Source organism: Diadema antillarum, unplaced genomic scaffold, assembly GCF_040938485.1.
Source record: "Diadema antillarum isolate AM-2024a unplaced genomic scaffold, OU_Dant_1.0 seq00001690_RagTag, whole genome shotgun sequence".
Lineage (NCBI taxonomy): Eukaryota > Metazoa > Echinodermata > Echinoidea > Diadematoida > Diadematidae > Diadema > Diadema antillarum.
The window spans coordinates 117,909-136,061 of NW_027272385.1; positions in this window are offsets into that span (position 1 = coordinate 117,909).

The window sequence follows — 18,153 nt, forward strand, 5'->3', positions numbered from 1 at the left end:
AAGCGGCCGTTTTGATTTTCAAAATGGCTGCCAAAATATGCCTACAACTCAATGGTAAGAAAGAGTGTATTGTCACATACAAATTTACCCTCTGTATATCCACTTTACTAGTACTCTAAACAACAATCAATATATGCATGCAGTTACCAGACAAGTCTTTTACCACATGATAAAAAGAAAAAGCTGGTTGCTTTAAAGAATTTTATAAAAACTTTTAATTAGTTTGACAATGATGGATGTAATGTCAGTTACCAAAAACAAGGAATTTTTAACATCATTTATCAAAGAAAGTGAGCTGTATGATGTACCGGTAACTTAGGATTTCTAATGTATGCCCATATGCCTTCCTTTCAATACCAGAAAATAAGGATACTTGGCATACTGGAGAGTCAAATGAACACATCAAAATGTGTAACGTCAGTTACCGAAACATCATATACAATGTACCAGTATGTAACGTCAGTTACCATGACAGTAATTATAACTTTAGGCCATTTCAATACATCTGGGAAAGTCAAAGGTTCTCAACAAAGAGCAGCAATCCCTTTGATAGGGAATGATGTCATCACTATAGTACACTGTACAGTTTTTGTATGTCCATGGATACATTTTTTTTCACTTTATCTTATTTATTTATCATATTTTTTTTTTTTTTTTTTTGGTGGGGGCGGGGGCTTGAGCTTTTGATTTTCAGTTCAGCATAAGTTTAAGGTTAAATCATCTGGAAGTTTAGGTTTACCACATGCAATATATAATGCACTCAAATTACTATACAGTACTCACTGTCCTACGGGATGATAAAGCTGCCAAATTTGTAGGCCTAATCAATGATGTGGTTGCATGGTAACCACCTTTTTCTATTGAAAAGCTTGTGTACAGCTGTATACCAACAGTTTTATAATCTTGACTAATGACTACTTTTGCAAGCATTTTTCTTTTTTTTTCTGGAAGCTTAGTGGAGTTTCTACCTCAAGGCAAATGCAGGAACAGATATGTTTCTTCGCTTGCACTTAAATGTGTGGTTTTATGGCACATCTTGAAATGGTACATACCGATAAGCAGGCCTGACATAAGGCATGTACTGTCATTACTGTTTGAAACTAACACTGATGTTGCTCAACATTTAACACTGATGTTGCTCAAAGTGAGAGGTGATTCTAGGGTAAAATATTTAAAAAACTGTTCATATTTGTTGATTACTTTATTTCATTCATGCAGGGACATTTTTGTAATACTTGATAATTATGAACAGGAAGATTCGTTTAATTTGATCTTTAAATAGAATTCTTTCAGTGCAAAGTCCTATTTCTTGGTATCTGGGATGTATTTGCAAGCCTTGATATACAGTGTACCAGTGAAAAGGAGAAGAAAAACAATTCCATTCCTCCAAGCAAGGAATAAACAAATACAGTAATGCCCTTTTGACCAAGAAAGCATGTTTCTTCTTCACAGAAAAAATATTAAAAGTGTAACACTATTCATTTAAATCATTATTGATAATGGAGATCATGTTTTTATTTGTGGCCCTAACAATGCCTTGAGGGAGAAGGAGTAAAATAAAGAAAAGAAGAAAGAATATAGCACAGTAGATTTCATGCATATTTATGAATATTTTTATTATACCCCCGCCAAACAAAGTTTGAAGGGGGTATAGGAATCAGCGGGCGGTCGGGCGGTCGGGCGGTCGGTCGGGCGGTCGGTCCGTTGCAAATCTTGCGTCGCGAACTACTTCCTCAGTTTTCAACCGATTCCCATAAAACTTGGCACAGATGTGTGCCTTGGGTTGTAGATGTGCAAGACATATTTTTTGACAGTACCCAAAAGTACGTTGCCATGGTAACGGCATATTATGGGCAAAAATGGGTACAAATCTTGCGTCGCGAACTCCTCCCACAGTTTTTGATCAATTTTTATGAAATTAGGTACAGATGTTCATCTGAATATGTTAATGTGCAAGACACATATTTCCGCAGTGGCAAAAAGTGCGTTGCCATGGTAACGGCATGTTATTTGTAAAATATAGGGCAAAATGCTTCATGGCAAAACTGCTTCATCAGTGTTCTTCCAATTCTCATGGAATTCATATTGAATGTTTGTCTTAGGATATAGGTCAGCATGACACATTTCTTGACAGTGACAAAAAGTATGTTGCCATGGTAACAGCTCACATATTATGAGCCAAAATGATGGAAAATTTTGTGTTGCAAACTACTTCCTCAGTTTTTGCCCAATTTCCATGAAACATGGTACAGATGTGTGCCTTTGGTTGTAGATGTGCAAGACGCATTTTTCGACAGTACCCGAAAGTACGTTGCCATGGTAACGGCATATTAATGGCAGAAGATCAAGGAAAGATCTTGCGGATTTAACTACTTCCTCAGTTTTTTGACCAAAGCGTATGAAATGTTGTTTTGACCAAAGCTTATGAAATGTTGTTTGGCGGGGGTATAACCAGTCGCTGTAGTGACATTTGTAGTTTGTATGTGTTTTTTCCCCATGACCTGAAAGATATATTTTTTTTTTTTTTCACACAGAAAAACATCTGTGTTTTGTGTAGTACTGGAGGGCATTGTGGGTGGGGTACTCTAGATAGAAACGTTCCTGTTCATAAAAAAACAAAAAAAAAAACCCTTAGTTATGTCAATATGGGTTATACTTGGAACTGCTGAATCTAAATGGCTCTGTGTAATCATAACTGTTGAATAAGCATTCAATCTTACGACAAATTTTAAGAAATTTACATTAGTTTTGCTCAACTGTGCTGTGGCATGGGGGGGGGGGGAGCTTGCCCTCTAAGGGCCCCACCCCATTTTTGTCTTTAGATTTTGTTTGAATTTGTTGCTAAGTAAATGCCTGGGACAGTTGGTATACTGCAGCAGTATAATAACCTGTTAAATAAAATACATTGTAGTTCTTTGTAAACCTCATATCAAAAGTACAGTATGTGTAACGTTAGTTACTGGCATGTTTACAGTACCTTTAAGTTTTCATAAAACATAAAGAAAATGGACTGATGTTTCTTTTCATTTGGGTATTTGTAATTGATGAACCAAGGTATGATTCCATATCAAACAAATCACTCTGAAAGGTCAGAATTATAAAATATCGCAAAACTATTCCTAATCATGATTTTCCATGTGTAAACCCAATGGCAAATGTAAGCGTAATGTCAGTTACCGTCATGCCTTCACTGAAATTGGCATGGTGCTAAAAGGAAATATCTAAAGTGCACATCATTTTGCACACCTGTTCCTAAGAACCTAGGTTTATTGCCATATTAAACACATAAAGTTTAGAAGTCAGGGACATGAGATACATGTATTTCCATTTAAATCCACACCATAATTTCCCATGTCCTTTTTCCGTAACGTCAGTTACCGACACATTTTCACTTGCTATGTGATAAGAAATGCAGTTTGAGAGAAAAACTTTCCACAGGTATTTCTTCATTCTCATGAACTCATTCATCAATGCTAATTACAAGCCCCGGGTACTTTCATTCACAAAACTACAACATAAACAATTTTATGAAAATCCTTACGCGTAACGTCAGTTACCGTGGAATTGCCCTACTGCATCGAGGTCATATGATGAGTGTTTAGTGTTCTTATTTCAATGCTTTTTCCTTTTGTAATGATATGACTACTGTATACGCTATATATTTCGCGGGGGTTTTATTTTCGCGAATTTCGCGAGTCGGGAGCTATTCGCGAAATTAACAACACGCGAAAATATTACCTTCCAAAATGAATCCCTTGCCTTGATGATACGAACATTTCAGTACTAGTATACCATGTCACGGCTTACCGAACAGACCATACTGGCTAAGCTTGTATGCACATCCACGTCTACTTATGAATACTGTAGAAAGCCAATCCATTATCGCAAGGCGGGACCACTCGTCAGAAATCTAGGGGACCACTCGTCAGAAATCTAGTGCGATGGACTTAACCACTTCAAAAATGTTGAATTCTAACTTACTAGTTCACAGAGTTTGGCAAGTCTTTTTCATGCAGTGTATAACTAGTATCATTCTTATTTGCTAGTAAGTTGAAAATTCACACTTTCTTTGCCACTTCATATTTTCTCTGGTCCCCCAATCGCGAATTTAACCACTCGCGAAAATGTGTGACAGCGGCAATTCGCGAAAATTTATGTACGCGAAAATTATAGCGTATACAGTATCATAAGCAAAAACCCAATATTTTGGCTTTTACATGTATGCCATTGTTTGGGTGTCACGGCTTGGATATCAACTCAAGTCAACATAAATTTCACATTCATTTCTCTATCTGTGTTTACAAATGTGAGAATGGATCCATACACTATGTGCACATTAGTAATACTCAAGGTCAAACTGTAAAGATGATTTTTAAATGAAAAATATCATATCTTTTAACAGTACCAGCCCTAATTTCATTGAAAAATATCATATCTTTTAACATACCAGCCCTAATTTCATAAAACTTCTTAATAATGGCCAGCATATATGTCTGTTACCTATTCCTTAAAGTTTCACCTCTTCACTCTGGCAAAAGTGAAATATCATAAAATATATGAAAGTGGTTTTATATGAACTCAAAGTAATGCCTACAAAATTGATCCTCCATTTTGAGTACCAGTAGTGAAAATATGACATTAATTCACATTTTGTGATGTCATGGTTATACTAGTGGTGAATGAAAGGGGTAGTACTGTAATCAGGAATATCTAAAAGCGATTTCTCCTTTTTTTAATGAATTTTTCATGTACTGTATATATTAGTCATCTTAATGTAATTTGACAACCCTAATTAAAATGCTAAGGTACATGTATGCATACTTACTGTATTAAGAATGTAAAATTTTTACTCTTTCTTTACATGAAATGAAAATTTGTACACTCAGCTATAACAAACAGCAGAAAACACTTTTTCACCAAGTTTCCTCATTTTTCCCCTGTTACACATTTGCATACCCTGATTGTGCCATTGACCAAGCTTTATGTTGATACCGAGTACTCCTCCATACATGTATATGGCTTATTGGAAAACGACGTAAACTTTCTGTATAATTTCGCCCTTTTTTATGGAATTTTCCGGCAATCTGTGCCAGGAATACAAGTGTATGTCATCAAAGGAGTGCCGGTAGTTTTGGTCGTACTGCAATTTTTGTTCATCCTTGTAGTTGTATTTTTATACCCCCACCCCCACATAGTGTGTGTGGGGGTATACATTCTGTATTTAAGCTGTTATTTTCACGAGGGCTTAATTTTTGAGAATTTTGCAAATTAAATAACACGCGAAAATGTCTCCGTGCGCGAGGGTAATAGCACATTTTTGTTAAGGTCGGCGTCAATGTCTCGCGAAAATGTCTACATATATGACCTCCTCATTCGCGAAAATATCTGTACGCGAAAATAACAGCGTATACAGTATAGGAATCACCTGGATGGCGGGTGGTCAGGCGGTCGGTCCGTTGCGAAAAGTCTTATGGATCAAACCCCTCTCATTTTTTGAGCAATTCACCCCAAATTTGGCTCGAGGGACAGCTTTTGTAACAAAGGTGTGCAAGACACCTTTTTCGTCAGTATCAAATAATGCATTGCCACGGCAGCAGATTTTTGTACAAATTATGGATCAAACTACAGTTGTACTCTCTCATCTTTTGAGCAATTAACCCCAGATTTGTCATGTGTGACCGCTATCAAAGGAATATGTGCAAGATACCTCTTTTGTTAGTATTGCATAATGCGTTGCCATAGCAACGGCAAATTTTTTTTAAAAATCTTACCAAATGTTGTGGATCGAACTACAGTGTACACTCTCAGAGGTACATGTAGATGTGCAAGACACCTTTTTCGTCAGTATCAAATAATGCGTTGCCATGGTAGGGGCAAATTTTCATAAAAACTTGTGGATTGAACTACATTGTACAGTTGAACCTCTCGTATCCGGACAAGTCGGGACCGGGGCTCATCCGGATAAGGGATTTGGCCGGATACGGGAGACCCAATGCTTTATACATGTACATTGTACATACACATGTACTGATGTAGCCCATTGTAGTACCACATGTAGTAATGTGTATACTGCAACCTTTTCATTGTTACACTCAGTAACAGACCCCAAAATAGAGTTTCGTGTAAACCTTGCAAGAATGAAATCATTTTCTTTTATAAATTCTTGGGATGATTTCCCTATTATTAAGAAATACATCAAGTATATGTAATTCATGTGTGTTTGTGTAGAAGTTCTCAAGGAGTTGGGAATCCCCCTTTCCTCCTGTAATTATTTTTTAAAAAGATCACAGCGAGATTGTGTCCGTATAATAGAGAGATCCGGATAAAGGGAGGCTGGATAGAGAGGTTCAACTGTACATACTCTGTTATCTTTTGAGCAATTACAGACAACTCCAAATTTAGCATTTGTGACCACTATCAAAGGAAAATGTGTGAGATACCTCTTTTGTTAGTACATGTATGTCATAATGCCTTGCCATGGCAACAGCAAATTAAAAAAAAATCCTACTAAATGTTGTAGATCAAACTACTCTCTCATTTTTTTGAGCAATTGACCCAAAATTTGGCATAGTGTGTGACTATAAAGTTAGATGTGCAGGACACCTTTTTTGTCAGTATCAGATAATGCATTGCCATGGCAGCGGCAAATTTTCATAAAAACTTGTAGATCCAACTACTCTGTCATTTTTTGAACAATGAATCCCAAATTTGGTATGTGTGACCGCTATCAAAGTAAGATGTGCAAGATACTTGTATCTGTTTTGCTACATGTAGTATTGCATGATGCATTGCCATGGTAATGGTAAATTTTTTAAAAATCCTACCAAATGTTGTGAATCAAACTACTCTCAGTTTTATAGCAATTCAGTTGAAATTTGAGATATATAACGATAAGATTCAATGTAATGTGTAGTTGTGCAAGACACCTTTTTGTGTGTGTGAATAAGTCTGTTGCCATGGCAACAGCAGTTTCCGGCAGTTTTTTATACAGTACCAATCATACAAAAATACTTTGATTGACCTAGCTCCCTGAGTTTTTTTAGTATTTGACTTGAATTTTGGCACATGAGACCACTACAGTATAGAGTAGATGTGCGAAACACATCTTCTGTGGATGTTGAACAATGCATTGCCATGGTAACAGCATTTTTTTTTTCACCAAAAAGAATACAAAAATATTGTAGATTCAGCTAACTCCCTCAGTCTTTGAGCATGTGGCTTGAAATTTGGCACATGTGATGGCTATGGTACACAAATTGTATACCTAATATTTGTAGCAACAAGTCCACCTTCATACATGTGAATCGAGTGAATGCAGCAATATTTGAACACATCAGTGAGAGTTTGAGGAAAATCGGACAATCTGTTGAAAAGTTATTAATGAATTTTTGAAGTTTCTGCTCTGTCACTGCTGGATGAGAAGACTACTACATGTACAGCTGATGATGTCACATGCGTACAACAGTACAAGGAAAGTATAAAGAAAATTTCACAAAATGATACTTTTTGAAAAAAAGTGCACATTTCCTCGACTTGTCACTGATGTATCTTAAAAGGGCATTGTACCGGTTTTTTATCTTTTTAGCTCACCTGAGCCAAAGGCTCAAGTGAGCTATTGCGATCGCCCTTCGTCCGGCGTCCGTCGTGCGTCGTGCGTCGTCCGTCGTCCGTCGTCCGTCGTCCGTCGTCCGTCGTGCGTAAACTTTTTACATTTTCATCTTCTTCTTGAAAACCCCAAGACCGATTTTCATCAAACTTGGCAGGTAGCATCCCTAGGGGGTTAGGAACTCAATTTGTTAAAATGGGCACCATGCCCTACCCAGGAGGCCCCCAGGGGGGCCCAAGCCCCCCAAAATTAAGGAATCTGTAAAAATCTTCTTCTCTAGAACCAGAAGTGATAGAGCTAAGTTAATACTATGAGTTAGTACATTGATGACTGTAGTTTCAAGTTTGTTCATGGCAAAATTAGGGGTGCCCCCCTTGGGACCCAGGGGAGGGGGGTGGGGAGGGGTTCTAATGGGGCCTAAATTGTACATTTTCATCTTCTTCTTGAGAACCCCATTACCCATTTTCACCAAACTTGGCAGGTAGCATCCCTAGGGGGTTAGGAACTCAATTTGTTAAAATGGGCACCATGCCCCACCCAGTGGGCCCCCAGGGGGCCCAAACACCCCAAACTTAAGGAATCTGTAAAAATCTTCTTCTCCAGAACCAGAAGTGATAGAGCTAAGTTAATACTATGAGTTTGTACATTGATGACTGTAGTTTCAAGTTTGTTCATGGCAGAATCAGGGGTGCCCCCCTTGGGACCCAGGGGAGGGGGGTGAGGAGGGGTCCTAATGGGGCCTAAATTGTACATTTTTATCTTCTTCTTGAGAACCCCATGACCCATTTTCACCAAACTTGGCAGGTAGCATCCCTAGGGAGTTAGGATTTCAATTTCTTAAAATGGGCACCATTCCCCACCCAGGGGGCCCCCAGGGGGGCCCCAAACCCCCAAAATGAAGGAATCTTTAAAAATCTTCTCTAGAATCAGAAGTTATAGAGGTAAGATAATACTATGAGTGAGTACATTAATGACTGTATTTTCAAGTTTGTTCATAGGAGATCAAGGGGTGCCCCTCTTGGGGACGGGGGGGGGGGGGGGGGGGGGGGGGTTGGTTGGGAAGGTCCAAATGGGGACCTGAATTGTACATTTTCATCTTCTTCCTGAAAACCTCATGATGTATTTTCATCAAACTTGGCAGGTAGCATCCCTAGGGGGTCAGGATCTCAATTTATAAAAATGGGCACCATGCCCCACCCAGAGGGCCCCAGGGGGCCCCAATCCCCCCCCCCCCCAAATTAAGGAATCTTAAAAAATTTGGGCCCTTATTGTACAGTTTCATCGTCTACTTGAGAATGCCTGGTCAAATTTTGGTAGAGCTGTGAATAATTTAGATTAGTGACTGCGTGAAAGGTGAACTTGCGATACTCAGGTGAGCGCTAGACCCGCGGGTCTCTTGTTATATGTTGTTCTTTTAATTCTAAAAGACCCAGCGGTGAAAACAGAATCAAAATTTCATTACGATTTAGCCCGTAATTTCATGTTAAAAACTGAATTTTTTGGGCGAGAATTATGCTAATGAGCTGACGAGCCCGGATGTCGTGATGTCACGGGTGCCAAATGTTTCACTGATTACAAGCCCTCGCATACGCGTGCGTTAAATAGTGCCGAGTAGCAGACGACGCTTAGGCCCAATTTAGCCAGCAGGCGGCACTTGTGTACTGTCCTATCCATGCAGCTGTCTCAAATTTCGCTGAACCAAATCGCACCAAAATTACAGGATATACTTCTAAGCATATTTCAAAATACCGTATTATATTTGAACGAAATCGGTAATCGAGAAGTATCAATATTGACGCTGAATTTCAAGTTGTCACTAAAAAAAAACTCACACTTCGCGAGAGATCTTGGTAAACGCGATATGCACAATCTAGAACTGAAGTTAGCCGACTAGTGCTGTTCGAACGGGGAATTTACGCGGGAACTAAATTAAAAAATGTCATGATTTTAGCGATTTGTGTGATTTACGAACTTTATTTTTCATTCAACTTAGCTCAAATAATTTATGAATTGATTTCTTGCTCCCGATTACTTGAAAGATTTGTCTCATGATATTAGATGGCTAACTTCAGTCTGTGCGTGCGCAGGCAAGTAGGGCTACTACGCCGCGATCACTCTTGTTTAGTCGTACAGAGCAGATTGTTTTTAGCGACGACAGGAAAGTCGACAACTTCACTTACGCTTCTCAACTTGCGATTTGGTTCCAAATAGCGTCAGCAAGTGGACATGAGTCATAAAATACTTCTTGTGATTTTGGTGCAATTTGGTTGGGTGAATTTTGAGATATCTACATGGATACGGAAGTACTCTAGCACTATGCCTACACCAGCGCTTGGATCGCGAAGCGGTGGCACTGTTTGTATCTACGTGTTCGGGCGACTCTTCCGAGGTATGGGTCCTACTAAAACTAGATCTAAGTTAGTCCTTGGTGTTTTACGACCACCATGAGATTTATCTCGACCACAAAAACATTGAAAATCCATAAAGCAGATACCTTACCTACAAAATTCAGCACAGAAACAACATGGCCTGCAGCACAAGGGCCTCTAGCGGCAACGCTAGACCTTGGAAGTCTGGACTTTCGTCTGGACTTTCTTCAAGTTCTGGCAGCAGGGCCATTCGGGGTATGTATTGCATACGAGACGTTTACGCTGTGCCTATTATTAGCGCTGTGCACGTACAGCTGTCGACGGAGCGGCGAGTAGAATCTTCTCGGTCCTTGACTGCTCACTAGTCCTAGTCTTAGTTCTAGTCTAGAGTCTATATGTACTGAGTGCCGTTTTCTTCTAACTAGGCGTAAACCGTGATTGCCGTTGACTATTTTTTGGATTTAGATTTTAAGAATCACTCAGTCCTCATCTTCGTTAGATAGTTTGAACTGTGATGTCGAACCATTATCGCTCATCAATGCATAGTAGTGGAGCGGCATAGCCGAACAATTATGCATTTTGTGATAAAAGCACCAAATTTCGTACACATGTTGACAATAACGTTTAGATTAAATTTAGATATTGGGCCATCGAAAATAGCGCCCTCAACGTCCATGGCAGCCATTTTTCAAATGGCTGCCATAAATGCCATGTTTTCGTAAAATTTGCTAATTTTAAGAGAGAAAAGTCAAGAAGATTTTGGTTACAAATGGGAAATTACATTCAAAGTAAATCTAGATATCTGGCCATCGGAAATAGTGCCCTCAACGGCCATGGCAGTCATTTTTCAAAATGGCCGCCATAAATGTCATTTTTTCAAAATATTTGCTAACTTCAGAAGGGAAAGCCAGTAAGGTTTTGCAAACAAGTGGGAAATTACATTCAAAATGCATTTAAATATTTGGCCATTGTTAATTGCGCCCTCAACGTCCATCTGTCTGATAACAGAATAATGTGCCAGTTCTTCGATGATTTTGAAAATATCAGATGGGAAAAGTTAATAAGATTTTGCCCATAAATGTTGATTACATTCAAAATAAATCTAGATATTTGGCCATTGGAAATTGCGCCCTCAACGGCTATGGTAGCCATTTTTTCAAAATGGCCGCCATATATGCCATTTTTCGTTAAAAAATGCAGATTTCAGAAGGGAAAGCCATTTTTTTTCTTTTTTGCAAACAAGCGGGAAATTACATCCAAAATAAATCCAGTTATTGGGCAATTGAAAATTGCGCTCTCAATGGCTATGGCAGCCAATTTTTTTTTAATGGGCACCATAGGTGTCACTTTTTCATTTAAAAAAAAAAATGCTAATTTCAAAAGGAAAAGTCAATGAAATTTTGGTTATAGATGGGAAATGACATTTGAAACAAATCTCCATATTGGGCCATCGGAAACTGCGCCCTCAACTGTCATGACAGCCATTTTTCAAAATGGCCGCCATAAATGCTATATTTTCGGAAAGATTTACTGAAATCAGAAGGGAAAGCCAACGAGATTTTACAGACAGGTGGGAAATTACATTGAAAAGTAAACTTATTGGGCCATTGCAAATTGCCCCCTCAATGGCCATTCCAGCCATTTTTCAAAATGGCCACCATGAATGTCTTTTTTTCTTGAAGTGTTGCAGACGTCAATCAGGATTTCCACAAAGGTGAAAAATTACATTTAAACTGAATTTGATAATAGGCCATCCAAAAGTGCACCCTCAACAGCCGTAGCAGCCAAGTTTCAAACAGTTGCCATGGATGCCCCCCCCCCCCCCCCGATTTTTTTTTTTTTTTTTTGCAAAAATTTGCTGATGTCAGAAGGAAAAGTCAATAAGACTGCAAACAAGTTGAAAATTATGCTCAAAAATAAATTTAAGTATAAGGTCTTCTTAGAAGGCGCCCTCAAGGGCCATGCTGACCGCCATGGATGTCTGCTTCTTTTTTTTTTCTTTTTCTTTTTGATAGAAAAAAGAAGAGTGTATTGTAGCCATTTTGACAAATAGCTGAAATAGCAATTGAGAACACAGCTTATGATGGCTAAATGTCTAAACTTCTTTGTTTGTAATTGTCAACTTGCGCAAAAAAAAAAAATGTTTATTGTCTTCTTCCGGCATTACGACATCTTCATTTAAAAAAATGGCATCAATGACAGCCATTTTGGAAAATGGCTGCAATTGCCGTTATTAGCAATTTTTTCTTCTTGAAAATTTGTGAAGGAACAATTTCTAGAGTTAATGCAATCTAGATATATTGTTTGATTTTAAACATGATTTTTCAATTTATGTACACATTTGCTAACTTTTCTTTCAGAAATTACCATTTTTTAAAACAAAATGATCATGACAATGGCAGCCATTTTGAAATATGGCGGCCATGGCCGTTGAGAGCAGTATTATAGTTATCTAATACAAACATTTTTTTAAAACATAATTTTCAATTTGTGTGCAAAATCTTACTGACTTTTCCTTTGGTGAAATCAGGAAATAAAAAATAATGGAATCCATGGTGGCCATTTTGAAAAATGGCTGCAATGGCCATTGAGAGCGCTATTTACAATAATGTAATACATAGGCGCAAGATATATTTCAAGCGGAATTTTTGAATTGAGTGCAAGATCTTATTGACTTTTCCTTCTGGAATTAGTAAATTCAGAGAAAAAGGTGGTATCTATGGCAGTCAATTTTAAACATGGCCGCCATTGGCGTTGAGGGCGCAATTTGCAATGGCCCAACATCTAAATTTATTTGAATTTTATTTCCCACTCGTTTGCAAAATCTTGTTGATTTTCCCTTCTGAAATTAATTTTTATAAAAAATTGAATTTATGGCTGCCATGACCGTTAGGGGGCGCAATTTGCGATGGTCCAATATCTAAATTTATTTTGAATGTTATTTCCCACTCGTTTGCGAAATCGTACTGATTTCCCTTCTGAAATTTGTAAAATTTTACGAAAACTGGCATTTATGGCGGCCATTATGAAAAATCCCTGCCATGGCCGTTGAGGGCGCAATTTGTGATGGCCCAATATCTAAATTCATTTTAAATGCTATATTCCAGTCGTTTGCAAAATCTTATTGAATTTCCCTATTGAAATTTGTAAATTTTTACGAAAAATGGCATTTATGGCGGCCATTTTGAAACAATGGCTGCTATGGCCATTGAGGGCGCTATTTACGATGGCCCAATATCTGGATTTATTCTTAATGTTATTTCCCACTCGTTCACAAAATCTTCCTGATCTTCCCTTCTGAAATTTTTAATTTTTTGTTAAAAATGGCATTTATGGCGGCCATTTTGAAAAATAGCTGCCATGGCCGTTGAGGGCGCAATTTGCGGTGGCCCAATATCTAAATTTATTTTAAATGTTATTTCCCACTCGTTTGCAAAATCTTATTGATTTTCCCTCCTGAAATTTGTAAATTTTAATGAAAAATGGCATTTTATGGCGGCCATTTTGAAAAATGGCTGCCATGGCCGCTGAGGTCGCTATTTACGATGGCCCAATATCTGAATTTATTTCAAATGTCATTGTCAACATATGTGCGAAATTTGGTGCTTTTATCATAAAATGCACAATTCCTCTAATTTTTCAAGCTATGCCGCTCCACTATAGTTAGTGCAACGTTACTTTTTTACACATAGTTTTCTATGGGCAGCACGTTCGGACAATGATGCCAATTTCATTTTGCATATCTGGAATATTCTCCACAAATTTGATCTAAATAAAAAGCTTTTGAAGAGATTCCTTTTAAAAATTAATAGATATTGTTTAACATGTTTATTTCAGCTCCATATTGCAATTTTACTAAATAACAGTTTTTGCAGTACTTCGTGTGAGATTTCATCAGTAAATTGACATGTGTAGAACCTTTCTAGTTCATTTTGCTAAATTCGGAGGTTGGCACCTGTGACGTATGCCAAATTGTGTGGATCGTTCCTGGGCTTGCTCGTTTTAATTTTTTTCAAAAATCCATTACAGGCTTATCCTGGGTTTTAGAATCCTCTCTTTCCAGTTGTAGGCATCAAAAAAAGTAGATTAGAATTATCAGACATTTAAAAAATGTCAGTACAGGTTTCTTTTAAAGGTGCATGGTCCCCGTGTTTTAGTCAAATGCGTACGCGAGCGCATGGCGCAAGTTTCCTATAGAGACCTACGCTATCGACTCCTCTCTAGCGCTTACGCTTTGGCCCACTTCCCCGAGTCCGAAGAAGTCCGATTCACTGTAGTCAGTGGTCGGATCACAGTTCGGCTCATGATTCGGGTGAGGGGGAAGACAGCTTTAGCAAAGTTCTTTTGTGATGTCATAATAACAAGCACATAATGCACGCACCATGGCATTACTACAGACTGCGCGATGCGCAGAGAAGACAACGCAGGCAACGTTACTTACAGTAATAGCAACAACTACGCACTTTACTCTTGATGACTGCTCAACTTCGGTAATCTTCGTATCAATGCTAACGGTGATCGGCAGTATCATCAACAGCGCCCTCTACACCACTGGGACTATGCCCCTTTAAGGGTAATATTATTCCCCCTCCTTCTGAAAGGGGGAAGTCAAGCATTCTCTTACAGCTGTATGCGAGAAAAGTGAAAATACAAATGTGTATAGTCACTATACATGTCGAATTTTCTTTATAAATATTTTCATTACATCGTTGTACGCATGTGACATATCAGCTGTAGTAGTCTTCTCATCCAGCCATGACTGAGCAGAAACTTCAAAGATTCATAACTTTTCAACAGATTGTCCGTTTTCCTCAAACTCTCACCGATGTGTTCTACTAATATTGCTGCATTCACTCAATCCACATGTCTATGAAGGTGAACATACATAAATACTGTTGATTCAGTTAACTTCCTCAGTCTTTGAGCATTTACAATTGTAGCTTCAGTTTTGGCACCTATGCGACCACTCTAGTACATAGATGTGCAAACTTAATCTTTCGTCATTGTTGAACAGTACGTTGCCATGGTAACAGCATATTTTGAATGAAAACTCTTACAAAAATACTGTGGATGTAGCTAAGTCCCTGAGTTTTTGAGCATTTGGATTGAAATTTGGCACATGTGACCACTATAGTACATATGTTCAAATTTATTTTTCTGTCATTGTTGAACAATGTGTTGCCATGGTAACAACATATTTTGATTGAAAATTATGTACACAAAAATACTAGAATTGATTCAGTTAACTCCCTCAGTCTTTGAGCATTTGGCTTGAAATTTGGCACATGGGTAATTCCGTGAAGTTGGGGCACAAAGTGGGATATTTTAGCATAACTCAATACTAATTATGCTATACATATATTGTTTATATAGGCTTTACATTTGTATTGAGACCATACATTTTCCTGGAAATTTTGTGCCAACCAGACTCAGTTTTGATGAAGTTATCAAAACGATATGTAACGGTGTCCTGTAGCATCGTGACGTGTCCATGTAGCATCTTGATAGTTAAAATCTGGTCCTAAAAGACAAATTAATGCAATTAGCTTGACCAAAATTTGGTATAATATGCATAATTACTAGATTTGTCAGATACCCTGTAGCTCTAAATATCTTAACTCTCCTTTCCACAGTTTTACTTTTACAAGAAAATTACACAGTGTGTCACTATGCTACGCGGTGTCCACCAAATGTCACAAAAAAAAGGACAACGCATAGCATCGTGATACATTTTGTAATTTTCTTTTGAAATTAAAACTGTGTACAGGAAATTATATATTTAGCTTTCTCATTCATATCTTGTATGGTATTCAATATGCGTAATGCATATTGCATCAATGATATGCATATTGCATCAATGATACAGGATGAATATGAATATGAATTGAAAGCCTTGTTTCAAAATTGTGGAAGTATAAGGAAAATAAATCCTTACAACTGAGACTTAATGATAAATCACTGTTTAAAATCTGTTTTTTTCTGTATAATTTTATCATTATAGCTTAATCCATGCCGCTCTGGGCGTAGAAGCTACTCAAAGGAAAGATTTGAGAGGGCCCTTGAGCTTGTTCATGAAGGAGTCTCATGCAGAAAAGCAGCACTAAGGTGTGGGGTGCCAAAAACGACACTGCTAGACAGGTTGAGGGGGCGTTCAAAGTCAAGCGAAAATCTGGGAAGGGGGACTATCTTGCCACAACAGGTGGAAAAGGCCCTGGTTGATCATCTAATGGAACTGTCATCTCACGGCCACAGCCTTACAAAAACCCAGGTAAATATGTTTCGTGTTATTGCAACTCGTGTAACTGTAATTATCCTCATGACTCTTTTTCATGGAAGTGTAAAAAGAGACTTTACTTGGATTTTCCGTATCAAGGCACTTATCCCCTGAGTAACTACTCTCCGGATAACTCTCATCCGGATAATTACCCTCCAGGGCAATTACCCCCAGGACAACTACCCCCCACCCCAAACATCTACCCTCCTAGGGCAACTATCCCGAAGGGCAATTCCCCCGGGAGAGCTACCCCCCCCCCCCCCCCCCCCAGGAAAACTACTGCCTGGGTGACTACCCCCTGGATAACTATCCCTGGGAACTGCCCTCCAGATAACGGCAAAATCGTGAAATAAGGCCCCACTGCAGTGCGCGTGCCCCGTGCGTTCGCAAGCAAGGTTAGGTTTAGGGTTAGGGTATAGGGTTAGGTAGGGTTGTATTTGTACGGACACACAGTGGTGGGACGTATTTCACGAGTATGCCCAGATAACTACCCCCCGGATAATCAAACTACCCCCACCCCCGGATAGCTACCCTGTGGATAACTATCCCCCGGATACCTACCACCCGGATAACTATCCCCCTATCATTTGTTTTAACAAAAAATAAAGAGGAGCGTGCTGGATAACTATCACCCAGATAAATCCCCCCCCCCCAATAACTACCCTGACAACCTCAGAATAACTACCCACTGCACAACTACCCTCCCAGGACAATTACTCTCCGGGACAATCCCCTTTCCCCACCCCCTCCTCCTGGAAAACTACCACCCATTGTAATTTTTGTCGAGCCCACAGGAGGTGTGGGGAGACTAAGGGATCGCCTGCGGCGTCTGTCCGTCCGTCGTCCGTCCGTCCGTCCGTCTGTCCGTCGTCTGTCCATAACGCTACAAAACTTGAATAACTCTCTACTGAGGATTTCAATTTCCATCAAACTTGGAGGGAAGAGTGGTTATGCAAAGTTACACATTTTACCAAACATGAAGGGCACCTCAAGGTCAAAGGTTACAGGCAGAGGTCAATGAACTTAGGGCCCAATGTTAAGTTTTTAGGGCGCGTTTTGTTTATGGCTCGTAACTTTTGATGTGTCTTTCTGTTTGTGACCAAACTTAGATGGTAGATGTCCCTTGGGAAGTTGAAGGTTATCACAAGGTCAAAGGTCACATACAGGGATCAACAAACTTTTAGGGCCCAATGTTAAGTTTTTATGGTGCATTTTGATTAAATGACTCATAACTTTTGATTCCTATGTCCGTTTGTGACCAAACTTGGATTGTAGATGTCCCTTGGGGAATTGAAGGTCATCAGAAGGTCAAAGGTCACAGACAGGGGTCAACAAACTTTTAGGGCCAATTGTTTAAGTTTTTATTGCGCATTTCGATTGTGGCTCATAACTATTGATCCCTATGTCCGTTTGTGACCAAACTTGGACGGTAGGTGTCCCGTGGGGAATTAAAGGTCATCACAAGGTCAAAGGTCACAGACAGGGGTCAATGAAATTTTAGTTCCCAATGTTAAATTTGTATGGTGCGCTTTGAAGCGCATAACTTTTGATCCCTTTGTCCGCTTGTGACCAAACTTGGATGGTACTTGTAGATGTCCCGCGGGGAGAAGAAAGTTATCACAAGGTCAAAGGTCACAGGCAGGGGTCAACAAAATTTAAGGGCCCAATGTTAATTAGGGCGCGTTTCGATGTGGCTTATAACTTTTGATCCCTATGTCCGTTTGAGACCAAACTTGGATGGTAAATGTCCCTTGTGGAGTTGAAGGTCATCACAAGGTCAAAGGTCATAGGCGGGTCAATGAACTTCTGGGAGTTAGAAAAATATTAATTTCTTGTACGCGAATGGGCGAGACACAATTTGGCACTTGCCTTGTTCTATCCAGTTTATAACACCATTGTAAAGC